Here is a 17,919-nt window from a genome sequence, read left to right as displayed (position 1 = left end):
AATCTTGGCTCACTGCAACCTCCACCTCCCTGGTTCAAGCAATTCTCCTGCCTCAGCCTCCCAAGTAGCTGGGATTACAGGTGCCGGCCCCCACACCTGGCTAATTGTTATATTTGTAGTAGAGACAGGGTTTCACCATGTTGGCCAGGCTGGTCTTGAACTCCTGACCTCAGGTGATGCACCTGCCTTGCCCTCCCAAAATGCTAGGATTACAGGCGTGAGCCACCACTCCTGGCCTTACATTTACAAACTTTATAAAGCATATGTATTCAATATAAGAGGACCTGGCCTCAGAGCTGCCTTCCTAGAAATTTTCTGATTTCCCCTCAGGCATCAGTACCGGCCCAGCCAGCAGTGCTGCCCAGGTGGTACGCACTTACTTTGCCCAGACTGGAACTCGTATGTGTGACCTGGTCACCAGTTGCCACTTCTCCCTTCCAGGTGCTCTTTGAGCTGCTACCTCACCTATGCACCCCTTGCACAGGGGCACCCAGATGCCCTGAAGAGCTCCAGGAATCATATCTATAGACTGGTCTTAAGGTCCCAGTTCTAGGAAGACAGTCTGGCAAGGATTTTTCTCCCAAGAGCCTTCATGGTATTTCTCTCATGAAATTGCACAAGATTGGTGCTAACTTGCTGGTTTAGGGTGGCTCTCACTCATATCAGACACAGGACAAGTAGCTCTGAGCTACCAATGATCCACCACTGGACTGCACCACTTCCAGTCTACAGCACCTCAGGGTGGCAGGACTGGCAGCAGGTATTTGTTACTCTGTGTGTCACTCTGCTGGTATCCAGTGTGATCCCCTGTCAAAGCCTCAAAAGGCCTATGTGTCAATGGTACTCAAAGAGAAGCGTTGCCTGTGTCCTTGAGGGCTTTTGAAACCATTACTCCACAACGCCATCCAGGTCCGCTCTTGCCTTTGATCGATGTGGTGACATTGTTCTCTTCCGGGTCAATCCAAAGCTATGTGGAATGAGAGGCAGCCATTCCTTGTGTAAATTGTACTGCTCTTCTGGCTTAGCCCATGGGCCCCTCATCTACCTTCCACTCTCCTCCCTGCTGGCATCAGAGTGTGCACAGCACGGGCTTAGTCAACACTGAAAGATACCACATTCTAGGGATGCAGCAATGATGGCCTAAAGAAGTCAAGAAAAGACATAGTTGTTTGATGTGCTGTTCTACCTTTGCACTATAAAATTATGGGTAGCAAATTTAACATGATCAGAAAATGGCTTATTCAGATTTTCCCACATACTCTAAGTAGGACTTGCATTTCTGATCATCATGAAAAAAGCACAATTACAACATCAGAAAGAGCCAGGGCAGCAGGATGGATGATGCAGTGTTAATATGTAACAATGTCAACAGCATTATGTAAATGATGTTAAGGAACTGCAGGGACGAGAAGATCTGTATTGCTTTAGTACAGTTTCCTAGTTTACTGAAAGTCTGTTTTTTAAAAATGATGAATGGATATTGAATTCTTCTTAATTCATGATAGACGCTGGTTCATGTTATCCATGGAAAAATGCCCATCTCAATTTACACTTGACATTATTATCTTCTAAATATTTTGAGTATCTCTCATCAAGGGCATTAGTAAACAGAGGAATTAGTTTTAATCATTAATTACACAAAAATGAATCTCTGGGAATTTCATTTGTCAGAGAATAATCTCATCTACTTTCCTTTATTAAAAGAAGTAGAAGTCATAGCTGGATTTATATTCCCAAAAGTGTGAAATTGAATCCCAAATTCCAAATATGTTTCTTAATCTGAAATTTTATGAAAATAAACTAGACTTTTTCAGTTAATCATCCTCAAACACTATTGATAGTGTGAATTGAGAGATCCAAATAGAAGTTATTGAACTGGAGTGCAATATAATACTAAAAGTGAAATAACATCTTCTATTTATAAAAACATTGTGCAACAATCTTCTTCAAAGGGAGCTATCAATTTGTGAAGAGCTTCATTCTGTTATGAACCTGAAATCAAATCAAATTAAATTAAATATGAAAACCAATTAGAGGATTTAACGCTGAATTAAGGTGCCCTGTACCTCACAATGCGAAATATAAAACCTGACACTTAATGTTTTTGCAGAAGTTAAGGCACCAGTTTTCTAATTCCAAATTAAAAAGAAACATGAAAGAAAATAATTAATAATTTGTTAACTATGTCTATTTTCAATTTACATTTCCTCACGTACATGGTAAAATATAATCCCCATTCACATAACTGTGTTTATTATGTTATCTGTTTACACCATATTTCAGTAGAAACAAAGAAAGCTTGACTGCTTTTCTGGCAGTTGATTTTCTGTACACCTGCCCTGCTTCACTAATTTATCTGCTTGGTCTGTAGATGTGCTTGAGTTCAAGACTCATACAGTAAGTATCCAACAAATGGTGGTTGGACTGAATGCATTGCAAACACTCTTGATGCTATGGTTTGTTCGTTGAATTTTCTTTTGGCTTCTATGATACCTCAACCCACAAATAGAGCAATAGCAAAAAAAAAAAAAAAAAAATGATGCACAAAGGAAACAATAAAGACTCATACAACAGAAATGCAAATGTTGGTGCAGAACAATAAAATAATATTGGATCCAGAGATAGCACTCAAAATATTCAGAATGCTAATTCTCAGAAGGCTAATAAAAATGTTATCAATTGATCCACAAAGAATAAGCAAATAAAAATACCCAAAAATCTATTGAAAGGCCCAGTATTTCTCAAGTATTTTTTAATTAGTCTAATCATGGCCTAATGTAGAAGAGCACAGATAAATTCATTTTCACCATTGTCCTTCTCCTGTGATTAAAACACCCAAATGGCACTTTTGCAATTAAAAAAAAAAATCCTATTGGAAGCTTCTCGTTTTTCACATTTTAATGTAAGAGCTGGCATATTTCTATGGGGGGAAATCTTCACTTCTTAAAAACTTATTTTTGCCTTGCCACAATTTACTAATTTTCTCCTATTGTGTATACACTCTGCCTCAAGTCCTCTTCTGAAAAAAAGTAGGATATAAATATACACATTCTTTCCTGAGATTCTTCAGGTAAGAGAAAGCACATGCTATACCAGGCCACTTAAGTAACACAGTCTTATGTAATCAATTCTTGTAAGGTTTTATTTTTGTAAATATATTTCTAATGGAAAATTTTAAATCATCTCCTGATTTTTAATTTGGCACGTAGAAAACATAAAGCTATTATCTAGCCTGGGCTTAATAAAGAAGCACAAGCTAAAAAACTAATTTAAAAGACCATAGAAATAAAGTCTGCTGCTCAAATCTAGTATTTGTCCAAAAGTTAAATGGATGCATCAAATGTTTTTCAAAACCAAATCCCCAACAAACAGCTAATAAAGAGCCACAAGTGGCAGAAAACATCCCCCAGAGAGAAAGGAATGGAAAATGCATTTTCTCCTCAGAGTGGAATGAAAAAAAAAGGATTATATGATAGAATGGAAAACATGCACATGAATTCAATCATTCATTTAGCAAATATGATGGAGTAACTATGTATGTCAGTCTCTGTTCAAGGTGTACAAGTGATCACATCAGTCCAAGTCTTTGTCCTCACAGAGTCCACATGCTGGTGAATGAGACACTAATAGACAACCAAAAAAATAAGTAAATAAAATACAAGGCTGCATATGTCTGTAAAGAAAATGATGGAGGGTAAGGGATAAAGTCATTGAGAGGAGGGTGCTATTTCGGGCAGGGTAGTCCAGGAAGGCTCTATATAAGAAGGGAATATTGGAGCAGAGACCTGAAAGAAGTGAAAAAGGTATAGTATGCACGGATCTGAAGGAAAATCATTCCCGGCACAGAGAGCAGCAAGAGCAAAGGCTCTGAGGCATGAGAGAGTTTGGAGTGTCCCAGTGTGGGTCCAGCAGAATGAACAAGGCAGAAAGAAGCCGGAGAGGAGGGCAGGGACATCATAGGAGTTAGAGCATGCAGGGCTATGGCAGTTTTTTTGTTTTGTTTTGTTTTGTTTCGTTTCGTTTTTTTAATGGCCACAAATTCTTTGACACTCCTGCCATCGAGAAGTGAGGACTAAGTTCCCTCCCCGTGGATCTGGCAGGCTTTTGACTGCCTCCATAAATCAAGTACTGTGGAAGTGACACTAGATGCCTTCTGAGGCAAGGTCATAAAAAGCCCATGAAGCTTCCTCCTGATTTCTTGGGTGCTCACTCTGAGGGAAGCCAGATGCCATATAAGTTTAACTATCTTAAGACTGTCATGTTGTAGGTGCTCCAGTCAAGTGTCTCAGCTGAACCCAACCTTCCAGCCACCCTGCCAAGGAGCCAGATGTGAATAGAATTATCTTGGACCTGGCCAGGTGTGGTGGCTCATGCCTGTAATCCCACCACTTTGGGAGACCGAGGTGGGGATCACTTGAGGTCAGGAGATCGAGACCAACCTGGCCAACATAGTGAAATCCTATCTCTACTAAAAAATATAAAAATTAGCCAGGCATGGTGGCATGTGCCTGTAGTCCCAGCTACTCAGGAGGTTGAGGTAGGGGAATTGCTTGAACCTGGGAGATGGAGGTTGGAGTGAGCCAAGATCATGCCATTGCACTCCAGCCTGGGCTGGATGGAGCAAGGCTCCATCTCAAAAAAAAAAAAAAATTATCTTGGACCCTCCAGGTTAGCCAGCTGAGTTCCCCTGAGTAACCTCAACTGACTCCATCATGAACAGAAGAACCAACTAGCCAATATCTGCCTGAGTTTCTAAAAAGTGTTATTTTAAGCCACTAAGTTTTGGAGTGATTTATTACACAATAATAGTAACTGGAACTGACACTCTTGGGCAACACTAAGAATTTGTTTTCTATTCTGACTATTATGGCAAGCCATTGGAGAGTTTTGAGCAATAAAATAATGTGATCTGATTTCCAGTTGTAAAGAGTTATTCTGGCTGATGTATAGAAAAGAAACTATAGGATTATAGGAGTGAAGGTAGAAACCATTATGAGTCTCCTGCAGAATCCTGGAAATTGAGGATGAGGGCTTGAACAAGAAAGATAGCAGCAGAGGAGTGAGAAGTAGTTGAATTTAGAGTATATTTGGAAAGTGGAGCTCAGAGAACTTGCTGATGAATTACATGTGGGGTGTGAGAGAAAGAGGGGAGTAAAGAGTGGCACGTTAGTTTTTGGCATAAGCAACTGGGGGATCTGTGGTAGCATTTTATATAATAAGAAATACTGGGGGAGGTGTAGGTTTGGCATGAGGAAGAAGGTCATAAGTTAATTTTTGGAAATGTAAAGAATTTTAATGCCCAAGCTGGTAGTATAAAATTCAGTTTTTGAGTCTAGTGTTCTAGGGGAGAAATGATGTAGAACTTGAATGTATGAATCTTGAGTTTAAGGGGAGATATTGCAGCTGGAGTTATAATCCAGGAATTACCAGCATATAGATGTTTTTAGAGCCATAAGGCTGGATAAGATCACCGAGATAGGTCATCTAGGTATAGAGAAGTGGACCAAAGAATGTGCTGAGACATACTCCAATATATTCAAAAGTCAGAAAAATACTGGGAAAACTAGATATTCACGTGTAAAAGAAGAAAGTTGGACCACTAGTTATACCATATACAAAAAATTAAATTAAAATGGATCAAAGAACTAAATTTAAAACATAAAATCACAAAATTCTTAGAAGAAAACATAGCAGAAAATATTCATAGTGTTGGATTTGGCAGTGATTTATTGGATATAACACCAGAAGCACCACCAACAACAACCACCAAAAAAAAAAAAAAAAAAAAAAAAAAACAGATAAATCGAGCTTCATAAAAATAAAAACTTTTCTACATCAAAGCACACTGTCATGAGAGTGAAAAGATAACCTACAAAATGGAAGAAAATATTTTCAAATCATGTAAGAGATTCAGCAACCAAATGACAACTCAACAATCAAAAGACAAACAACCCAATTCAAAAATGGGCAAAGGACTTAAACAGACATTTCTTTAAGGAAGCTATACAAATGGCCAATGGCAATGAAAAGATGCTCAATATCATTAGTCAGCAGGGAAATACTAATTAAAACTACAATGACTACCCTTTTATAGTCATTAGAATGGCTATATCAAAAAAAGGAAAATAACAAATGTTGGTGAGGATGTGGAGAAATTGGAACCCTCGTGCATTGCTGGTGGTAAAATAGTGCAGCCATTTTGAAAATCAGTTTGGTGGTTCCTCAAAAAGTTAAACATAAGGTTACTCTACTATCCAGCAATTCAACACCTAGGAATATACCCAAACAAATTGAAAGGAGGGACTCAAATAGATACTCATACACCAACATTCATGGCAGCATTATTCACAATAGCCAAAAGGCAGGTACAACCGAAATGTCCATCAACAGATGAATGGATAAACAAAATGTGATATACATACATATACACTGATATTGATATATATACATATACATTTAGAAATGGAATATTATTCAACCATAAAAAGAAAAGAAATTCTGATGCATGCCACACATGAATACACCTTCAAAACATTATGCTAAATGAATTAAGCTAGACACAAAAAGAAAATACCGTATGGGCTATTGGAGTTGAGTGGAGGGGGCATGGCCACAGCGGGAGTGAGCTGGATGAGGCCTGTGACTGCCTGCTTTCCCCCACTTCCCTGACAACCTGCACGACTCAGCAGAGGCAGCCATAATCCTCCTAGGTACACAACTCCAGTGACCTGGGAATCTCAACCTCATCCCCCACAGCAGCCGCAGCAAGACCTGCCCAAGGAGAGTCTGAGCTCAGACATGCCTAGCCCTGCCCCCACCTGATGGTCTTTCCCTACCCACCCTGGTAGCAGAAGACAAAGGGCATATAATCTCGGGAGTTCTAGGGCCCCATGAACCACCGGTCCCTCTCCATACTGCTACAACTGATGGTTTCTGGAAAGCACCACCTCCTGGCAGGAGGCAATAATGACACAACCTACCAAAACCTTTGGTATACGGCAAAGGCAGTGCTAAGAGGGAAGTCCATAGCCTTAAATGCCTACATCAAAAAGATTGAAAGAGCACAAACTGACATTCTAAGGTCACACCTCAAGAAACTAGACAAACAAGAACAAACACAACCCAAACCCGCAGAAGAAAGGAAATAACCAAGATCAGAGCAGAACTAAAGGAAATTGAAAAAAATACAAAAGATAAATGAAACAAAAAGCTGGTTGTTTGAAAAGATAAATAAAACTGATAGACCATTAGCAAGATTAACCAAGAAAAGAAGAGAGAAAATCCAAATAACCTCACTAAGAAATGAAACAGGAGATGCTACAACTGACACCACTGAAATATGAAAGATCATTCAAAGCTACTGTGAATACCTTTATGCACATAAACTAGAAAACCTAGAAAAGATGGATAAATTCTTGGAAAAATACAACCCTCCTAGATAAATCAGGAAGAATTAGATACCATGAACAGACTAGTAACAACCAGCAAGATTGCAATGGTAATTAAAAGATTACCAACAACAACAACAAAAAGTCCAGGACCAGACGTATTCAAAGCAGAATTCTGCCAGACGTTCAAAGAAGAATTGGTACCATCCTTTTGACACTATTCCACAAGATAAAGAAGGAACCCTCCCTAATTCATTCCGTGAAGCCAGCATCACCCTAATACCAAAACCAGGAAAGGACATTACCAAAAAAGAAAACTACAGACCAATATTTTTGATGAATATAGACACTAAAATCCTTAACAAAATACTAGCTAACCGAATCCAACAACATATCAAAAAGATAATCCACCATAATCAAGTGGGTTTCATACCAGGGATGCAGGGATGGTTTCACATACATAAGTCAATTAATGTGACACACCACATAAACAGAATTAAAAACAAAAATCACATGATTATCTCAATAGATGCAGAAAAAGCATTCAGCAAAACCCAGCATCGGTTTATGATTAAAACTCAGCAAAATCGGCATACAAGGGACATACCTTAATGTAATAAAAGCAATCTATGACAAACCCACAGCCAACATAATACTGAATGAGGAAAAGTTGAAAGCATTCACTCTGAGAAATGGAAAAAGACAAGGATGCCCACCCTCACCACTCCTCTTCAACATAGTACTGGAAGTCCTAGCCAGAGCAATCAGACAAGAAATAGAAATAAAGGGCATTCAAATCGGTAAAGAGGAAGTCAAACTGTCACTCTTTGCTGACAATATGATCATTTACCTTGAAAACCCTAACGACTCCTCCAGAAAGCTCCTAGAATTGATAAAAGAATTCAGCAAAGTTTCTGGATACAAGATTAATATATAAAAATCAGTAGCTCTTCTACACACCAAGAGCGACCAAGTGGAGAATCAAATCAATGACTCAACCCCGTTTACAATAGCTGCAGAAAAGTAACACAAAATACTTAGGAATATACCTAACCAAGAATGTGAAAGACCTCTGCAAGGAAAACCACAAAACACTGCTGAAGGAAATCATAGATGACACAAACAAATGGAAACACATCCCATGCTCATGGATGAGTGGAATCAATATTGTGAAAATGACCGTACTGCCAAAAGCAATCTACAAATTCAATACAATCAATATCAAAATACCACCATCATTCTTCACGGAATTAGAAAAAAAAAAACAATTCTAAAATTCATAGGGAGCCAAAAAAGAGCCCGCATAGCGAAAGCAAGACTAAACAAAAAGAACAAATCTGGAGGCATCATACTACCTGATTTCAAACTATACTATAAGGCCATAGTCACCAAAACAGCATGGTACTGGTATAAAAATAGGCACATAGACCATTGGAACAGAATAGAGAACCCAGAGATAAACCCAAACACTTACAGCCAACTGATCTTCGGCAAAGCAAACAAAAACATAAAGTGAGGAAACATGCCCTTTTCAACAAATGGTGCTGGGATAATTGGCTAGTGACATGTAGCAGAACGAAACTGGATCCTCATCTCTCACATTATACAAAAATTAACTCAACATGGATTAAGGACTTAAACCTAAGACCTGAAACTATAAAAATTCTAGAAGATAACATTGGAAAAACCCTTCTAGACATTGGCTTAGGCAAGGATTTCACGACCAAGAACCCAAAAGCAAACACAATAAAAACAAGATAAATAGCTGGGACCTAATTAAACTAAAGAGCTTTTGCATGGCAATAGGAACAGTCAGCAAAAACAGACAACCCTCAGAGTGGGAGAAAATCTTCACAATCTATATATCTGACAAAGGACTAATATCTAGAATCTACAATGAACTCAAACAAATCAATAAGAAAAATGCAAACAATCCCATCAAAAAGTGGGCTAAGGACATGAATAGACAGTTCTCAAAAGAAGATATACAAATAGCCAACAAACATTTGAAATAATGCTCAACATCACTAATGATCAGGAAAATGCAAATCAAAACCACAATATGATATCACCTTACTCCTTCAAGAATGACCATAGTCAAAAAATCGAAAAACAGTAAATGTTGGTGTGGATGCGGCAAACAGGGAATAATTCTACACTGCTGGTGAAAATGTAAACTACTACAGCTGCTATGGAAAACAGTGTGGAGAGTCCTTAAAGAACTAATAGCAGAACTACTATTTGATCCAGCAATCCCACTACTGGGTATCTACCCAGAGGAAAAGAAGTCATTATTAGAAAAAGATACTTGCACACACGTGTTTATAGCAGCACAATTCACAATTGCAAAATCATGGAACCAACCCAAATGCCCATCAATCAACAAGTGGATAAAGAAACTGTGATAGATAGATATAGATAGATAGATAGATAGATAGATAGATAGATAGATAGATAGATATATGTATATATGTATATATATGTGTGTATGTATATACATATATGTGTGTATATATACATATATATGTGTATATATATATACATATATATGTGTGTATATACACACATATATGTGTATATATATATACACATATATGTGTGTATATAGATATACACACACACACAAAAAAATGGAATACTACACAGCCATAAAAAGGAATGAATTAACAGCATTTGCAGTGACCTGGATGAGATTGGAGACTATTATTCTAAGTGAAATAGTTCAGGAATGGAAAACCAAACATCGTATGTTCTCACTAATATGTGGGGGCTAAGCTATGAGGGCTTAAATGCATAAGAAGGATACAATGGGCTCTGGGGACCTGGGGGAAGAGTGTGAGGGGGGAGAGGGATAAAAGACTACAAATATGTTGCAGTGTATACTGCTCTGGTGATGGGCGTACCAAAATCTCACAAATCACCACTAAAGAACTTACTCATGTAACCAAATGGCACCTGTATCCCCAATGACTTAAGAAAAATAAAAATAATAAAATAAAAAGGGAAAAACTGTTAAAATGGCAAATTTTATGTTATGTCTATTTACCATGACTTTTTTAAAAGTCAAAAAATGGAAGAGAACCCACAAATGAGACTAAGAGGGAGCAGCCCGAGAAACAGGACAAAATCCAGAAGAGTGTGTGGACCCTTGAAACAATTGAGAAGGTAAAAATGACCACCATTGCAAATGCTGCTAAAACCCTGGGTGAGAGCTGAGAACTGACCACTGGGTTCAGCAATGTGGAGGGTATGGGATCCATAAGAGCAGTTTCAGTGGCATGGTGGAATGGGTTAAAGAGAGAATATGAATTGAGGACGCAGAGACAATGAGAGACTAACCTTTCGGGAAGTTTTGCTGTGAGGAGTAATAGATAAGTGGGGTAGAAGGGGGACAGTAGCTCCAGGGAGGGCTTTTGGTAATGTGCCTGGTCGCCACTGGGAAGTAAATCTCAGTTGAATCAGGAGATGTGATTTTATATCTAATCGGGACCTAATTTCCATAGCAAAAGGCTGAGCAGTGCACACTAAAAATCAGACAAAACACGTAAGTAACTAGTAAGAATTGTGGACTAATCCTTCCAATTAGTGACAGGATTCAACCTCTTCCCAAGCGATTAGCCTATTCCCACATTCCATAGTTAAACAGATACGTGGAAAATTTGGAAATGACTCAAGGAAAATCACAAATATGAGCGGCTTTGATGAACAGGAAAAGCGAAAGGAAAAAGAAAGAAGGGGAAATTATGGAAATATTTAATTATTCTTCTCATGCAACCATAGGGCTTTTTCACAGATAATTTATGAATATTATTTGCCAAACACTCAGAGGAATAATAAAACTTTAGTAAACTGACATAAGCAACAGGATAGGCATTGAGAAAGGCAAAACAGAGCATATTACATATTCCAGCATGAAATTTGAAACATTGGAATGAATTTCTGGTTGCAAAATTTCTTTGCTCTTGCTTAAAAAAAACAGACAAGTTCTGTTTAACATTGTTCTTGGATTTCTGGCCAATAAATAAGACATTAAACCAAAACAACAAGTATGACTATTGGCAGGCAAAGGAAATAATTTGTATTATTTGCAGATATTAAGATGCACACATAGTTAAGGAAAGAAAATCAATAAGAAAACTATTAGAATTAATAAACACATTCAAAAAAGTGGCTGAGTGCAGGGTAATTATCAAGAAATCAATAGTTTAGGTAATAAGCAGCTAGAAATATAATGAAGATACAATAGCACACCCTAAAAATAGCCTAGAAATAGCTTATAAGAAGAAATGTTTGGGATACATACATAAATATATGTGTGTGTGTGTGTGTGTGTGTGTAGTATAGATACAGATTTCTGTATTAAGAGAATTAAAAGAAGACTTGAATACCATGCTCCTGGTTGGGCAGACTTAATCTTGTAAAGATATCCGTTTTTCCCAAATGAGGAGTAATGCAATCCCAATCATAATCTCATGGGGATTGATTTTAATTGAATAATATGTTTCTGAAGTTCATCTGAAAGAATAAACAGGCAAAAAACAAACCAAGAAAACTATTGAAGAAAAATGAGAGTGGGCTTGTTCTGCCAGATATTAAAATTATTTATAAATCTCAATTGAAATAATGAGACATTGATAAAAGATTCTTATAAAGACAGCAATAAAATTGAAAAAATAATACAGAAACAAATTCTGGAATGCATAAATATTTACCAAATGATTGAATAGGCATAGAAAACAATTGAGAAAGGATGGATTTTTTCTTAAGGAGTGTAAAATAGAAATTAACATCTATGGAGAAAATTACATTAAATTATCACTATATCACACGCCAAAATAAATTTTTTTTATTTTTTTATTATTATACTTTAGGTTTTAGGGTACATGTGCACAATGTGCAGGTTTGTTACATATGTATCCATGTGCCGTGTTGTTTTGCTGCTCCCATTAACTCGTCATTTAGCATTAGGTATATCTCCTAATGCTGTCCCTCCCCCCTCCCCCCACCCCACAACAGTCCCCGGAGTGTGATGTTCCCCTTCCTGTGTCCATGAGTTCTCATTGTTCAATTCCCACCTATGAGTGAGAACAGGCGGTGTTTGGTTTTTTGTCCTTGCGATAGTTTACCGAGAATGATGTTTTCCAGTTTCATCCATGTCCCTACAAAGGACATGAACTCATCATTTTTTATGGCTGCATAGTATTCCATGGTGTATATGTGCCACATTTTCTTAATCCAGTCTATCGTTGTTGGACATTTGGGTTGGTTCCAACTCTTTGCTATTGTGAATAGTGCTGCAATAAACATACGTGTGCATGTGTCTTTATAGCAGCATGATTTATAGTCCTTTGGGTATATACCCAGTCATGGGATGGCTGGGTCAAATGGTAGTTCTAGTTCTAGATCCCTGAGGAATCGCCACACTGACTTCCACAACGGTTGAACTAGTTTACAGTCCCACCAACAGTGTAAAAGTGTTCCTATTTCTCCACATCCTCTCCAGCACCTGTTGTTTCCTGACTTTTTAATGATGGCCATTCTAACTGGTGTGGGATGGTATCTCACTGTGATTTTGATTTGCATTTCTCTGATGGCCAGTGATGATGAGCATTTTTTCATGTGTTTTTTGGCTGCATAAATGTCTTCTTTTTAGAAGTGTCCGTTCATGTCCTTTGCCCACTTTTTGATGGGGTTGTTTTTTTCTTGTAAATTTGTTTGAGTTCATTGTAGATTCTGGATATTAGCCCTTTGTCAGATGAATAGGTTGCAAAAATTTTCTCCCATTCTGTAGGTTGCCTGTTCACTCTGATGGTAGTTTCTTTTGCTGTACAGAAGCTCTTTAGTTTAATTAGATCCCATTTGTCAATTTTGGCTTTTGTTGCCATTGCTTTTGGTGTTTTAGACATGAAGTCCTTGCCCACGCCTATGTCCTGAATGGTATTGCCTAGGTTTTCTTGTAGGATTTTAATGGTTTTAGGTCTAACATGTAAGTCTTTAATCCATCTTGAATTAATTTTTGTATAAGGTGTAAGGAAGGGATCCAGTTGCAGCTTTCTACATATGGCTAGCCAGTTTTCCCAGCACCATTTATTAAATAGGGAATCCTTTCCCCATTTCTTGTTTTTGTCAGGTTTGTCAAAGATCAGATAGTTGTAGATATGCGGCATTATTTCTGAGGGCTCTGTTCTGTTCCATTGATCTATGTCTCTGTTGTGGTACCAGTACCATGCTGTTTTGGTTACTGTAGCCCTATAGTATAGTTTGAAGTCAGGTAGCGTGATGCTTCCAGCTTTGTTCTTTTGGCTTAGGATTGACTTGGCGATGCGGGCTCTTTTTTGGTTCCATATGAACTTTAAAGTAGTTTTTTCCAATTCTGTGAAGAAAGTCATTGGTAGCTTGATGGGGATGGCATTGAATCTATAAATTACCTTGGGCAGTATGGCCATTTTCACGATATTGATTCTTCCAACCCATGAGCATGGAATGTTCTTCCATTTGTTTGTATCCTCTTTTATTTCATTGAGCAGTGGTTTGTAGTTCTCCTTGAAGAGGTCCTTCACATCCCTTGTAAGTTGGATTCCTAGGTATTTGATTCTCTTTGAAGCAATTGTGAATGGGAGTTCACTCATGATTTGGCTCTCTGTTTGTCTGTGATTGGTGTACAAGAATGCTTGTGATTTTTGTACATTGATTTTGTATCCTGAGACTTTGCTGAAGTTGCTAATCAGCTTAAGGAGATTTTGGGCTGAGACGATGGGGTTTTCTAGATATACGATCACGTCATCTGCAAACAGGGACAATTTGACTTCCTCTTTTCCTAATTGAATACCCTTTATTTCCTTCTCCTGCCTGATTGCCCTGGCCAGAACTTCCAGCACTATGTTGAATAGGAGTGGTGAGAGAGGGCATCCCTGTCTTGTGCCAGTTTTCAAAGGGAATGCTTCCAGTTTTTGCCCATTCAGTATGATATTGGCTGTGGGTTTGTCATAGATAGCTCTTATTATTTTGAATACAGGAGCTGGTTTTTTAAAAAGATCAACAAAATTTATAGACCGCCAGCAAGACTAATAAAGAAGAAAAGAGAGAAGAATCAAATAGATGCAATAAAAAATGAAAAAGGGGATATCACCACCGATCCCACAGAAATACAAACTACCATCAGGGAATACTACAAACACCTCTATGCAAATAAACTAGAAAATCTAGAAGAAATGGATAAATTCCTCGACAAATACACCCTCCCAAGACTAAACCAGGAAGAAGTTGAATCTCTGAATAGACCAATAACAGGTTCTGAAATTGTGGCAATAATCAATAGCTTACCAACCAAAAAGAGTCCAGGACCTGATGGATTCACAGCCGAATTCTACCAGAGGTACAAGGAGGAACTGGTACCATTCCTTCTGAAACTATTCCAATCGATAGAAAAAGAGGGAATCCTCCCTAACACATTTTATGAAGCCAGCATTGTCCTGATACCAAAGCCTGGCAGAGACATAAGCAAAAAAGAGAATTTCAGACCAATATCCTTGATGAACATTGATGCAAAAATCCTCAATAAAATACTGGCAAACCGAATCCAGCAGCACATCAAAAAGCTTATACACCATGATCAAGTGGGCTTCATCCCTGGGATGCAAGGCTGGTTCAACATACGCAAATCAATAAATGTAATCCAGCGTATAAACAGAACCAAAGACAAAAACCACATGATTGTCTCAATAGATGCAGAAAAGGCGTTTGACAAAATTCAACAACCCTTCATGCTAAAAACTCTCAATAAATTAGGTATTGATGGGACGTATCTCAAAATAATAAGAGCTATCTATGATAAACCCACAGCCAATATCATACTGAATGGGCAAAAACTGGAAGCATTCCCTTTGAAAACTGGCACAAGACAGGGATGCCGTCTCTCACCACTCCTATTCATCATAGTGCTGGAAGTTCTGGCCAGAGCAATCAGGCAGGAGAAGGAAATAAAGGGTATTCAATTAGGAAAAGAGGAAGTCAAATTGTCCCTGTTTGCAGATGACATGATTGTATATCTAGAAAACCCCATCGTCTCAGCCCAAAATCTCCTTAAGCTGATTAGCAACTTCAAGATAAATTTTTAATAGATTAAAAAATTAAACACAAATAGTCAAGCCATATAAAATCTAGTCTTCTATTTATAAGCATATGCTTTTTCATTGAAGAAAGGTTTCTGAAGTTTAAAAGCAATTTTTAATTTAATCTTTATTAAGGTAAAATACACATGTAAAATGTACCATCTTTATCATTTTTAAGAGTACAGTTCAGTGGTAATAATACATTTATATTCTTTTTAAAAAGTAAATCAACAAAATGACTGAGAAAAATATTTGTAATAAATATGGTAGACTAAACTTCATATACATAATATACAATGAATTCTTAAAAATTGGTAAGATAATCTTAAGACATCATAGAAAAATAGTCAAAAGACAATCTTAAAAAGAAAAAATGCAAATGGCCAAAAAGTAACCTCATTCATAATCGAAATAAAATCAAATTAGATAAATGTGATAGAGAGTAATACTAATGACTCCCAATGAATCACACCTCTCTGGGTCCATGCTCCTTTATAATATGACATTGATCTCTGTTCATGAAGAGGTGCAATCTATTTTCCCACCCCTTGAAGCTGGGATGGCCTTGTGACTTGCTTTGACAAAAAGAATGCGGTGGAAATTACTCTGGAGTTTAGATAGTGCATCTTTCACTCTTATCATTGGAACCTTGAAACTGTGAAGAAGCTCAGTCTCACATATATTTCAGGATGAGAGACCGTGATGGCGGGAAAAAGGGTGACTCAGCTAGCAGTCAGAAGTAACTTCCAGACAGACATGTGAATGAGGTCATCTTGGCCCCTTCAGCCCCAGTTGAGCTGTCAGAGGACTTCAGATGCATAAATGATCTGAGACCAGGAGAAAAACTACCTAGCCCCAGATTACCAGCCCATAGAATCATTAGAAATAATAAATTATCTTTGTCTTAATTTACTAAGCTTTGGAGTGGTTTGTTTTGCAACAATAGATAACTGACATAAGAAGTTTTCATTTTACCAAAGAATTAAAGGAAAAAAGAAGAAACTAGTTACTAATTAAGGAACAGTTAGGGAAATTCCATATTGCTGGGAGTGCGAGTGGTAAAAATTCTCTGGAAAATGATGTTGCAATAGTAATCCAGATCTTAAACATATTTATATACGTTGACTAGATAATTCTCCTTCTACAATTTTGTCCCATAGAAAATATTAAAAATGTGGACAAGATTTATGTCCAAAGATTTTTTTATCTAAATTCTGTTTAATTCATGGCAAATGTCTGTATGTTCAACAATAGAATACTACGTTTAAAAAAATTAAAGTGTATTTATGTGATGAACTATTATTTCATGGAACTTGTTTCCTGTTGTCAGAATTCATGGGTACAGACCTAAATATACTTTATAATCTGTGAGGGTTTGTGATCAGGGGAGGATGGTAGTAAAGATTAAAATGAAATATATACCAAAAACTTAATAGTAATTATCTCTCAGTGTGTTATATGAGTTATTGTTATTTTTTCTTTAGGTTTCCTTTTATTTCTTAAGTTTTCAATGATAAGAATGCACTCCTTATATTAAAAAGAGTGTATATTACTTTGAAACTGGGACAAGTTTGGAGTTGTCTGAGAAGATTTAAACATGGTCCTATTTTAAAGCGATAATGGTTGGGGGTCACAGTGGTTCATGCCGGTAATCCCAGCACTTTGGGAGGCCAAGGCTGGTGGATCACTTGAGGTCAGGAGTTCAAGACCAGCCTGACCAACATGGTGAAACCCCGTCTCTACTACAAATACAAAAATCAGCTGGGTGTCATGGCTCATGCCTGTAATCCCAGCTACTCGGGAGGCTGAGGCAGGAGAATCACTTGAACCTAGGAGGCAGAGGTTCCAGTGAGCCAAGATCATGCCACTGCACTCCAGCCTGGGTGACAGAGTGAGATTCCATCCCAAAATATAATAATAATAATTTTTAAAAATAGATAATGAACTAACAAACATTTACTGATTACCTGCTATGTGCAAATCACTGTGTTAAATGTTGACGTGGTCTTATTGAAAGGCTCTTGAAACCGTGAGCCCATAACAGATAAGGCTCCAAAAAGTGACCAACTTAAAATTGTCCCTACCATTTGTTCACAGAGTGTGGTACGTTGATAAAAAATAAATAAATAAATAATAAATAAATAAATAAATAAGAAGGGAAAACTGCAGATATACCAAGCAACTGCCATCTAATCAAGAGGTATCTCAGAGACAAGTTTCACTCATATGAACAGCTTCAACATCTCAGAGGTTGATTGGCTCATTGGCCCATATGAATTCAGTTTGAGCTCTGGTTGGTGGATAAAGATATGTTAAAAAAAAAAAAAAAAACCAAAAAAAAAAACCCTCTTAAACCAATGCTGGAAACTCCAGCACAGGACTAGGCAGAAAAAAACATGTGGGCCAATGGCTAACTCAGG

The sequence above is a fragment of the Symphalangus syndactylus genome, chromosome X, assembly GCF_028878055.3.
Source record: "Symphalangus syndactylus isolate Jambi chromosome X, NHGRI_mSymSyn1-v2.1_pri, whole genome shotgun sequence".
NCBI lineage: Eukaryota > Metazoa > Chordata > Mammalia > Primates > Hylobatidae > Symphalangus > Symphalangus syndactylus.
This window is presented reverse-complemented; position numbering follows the sequence as displayed.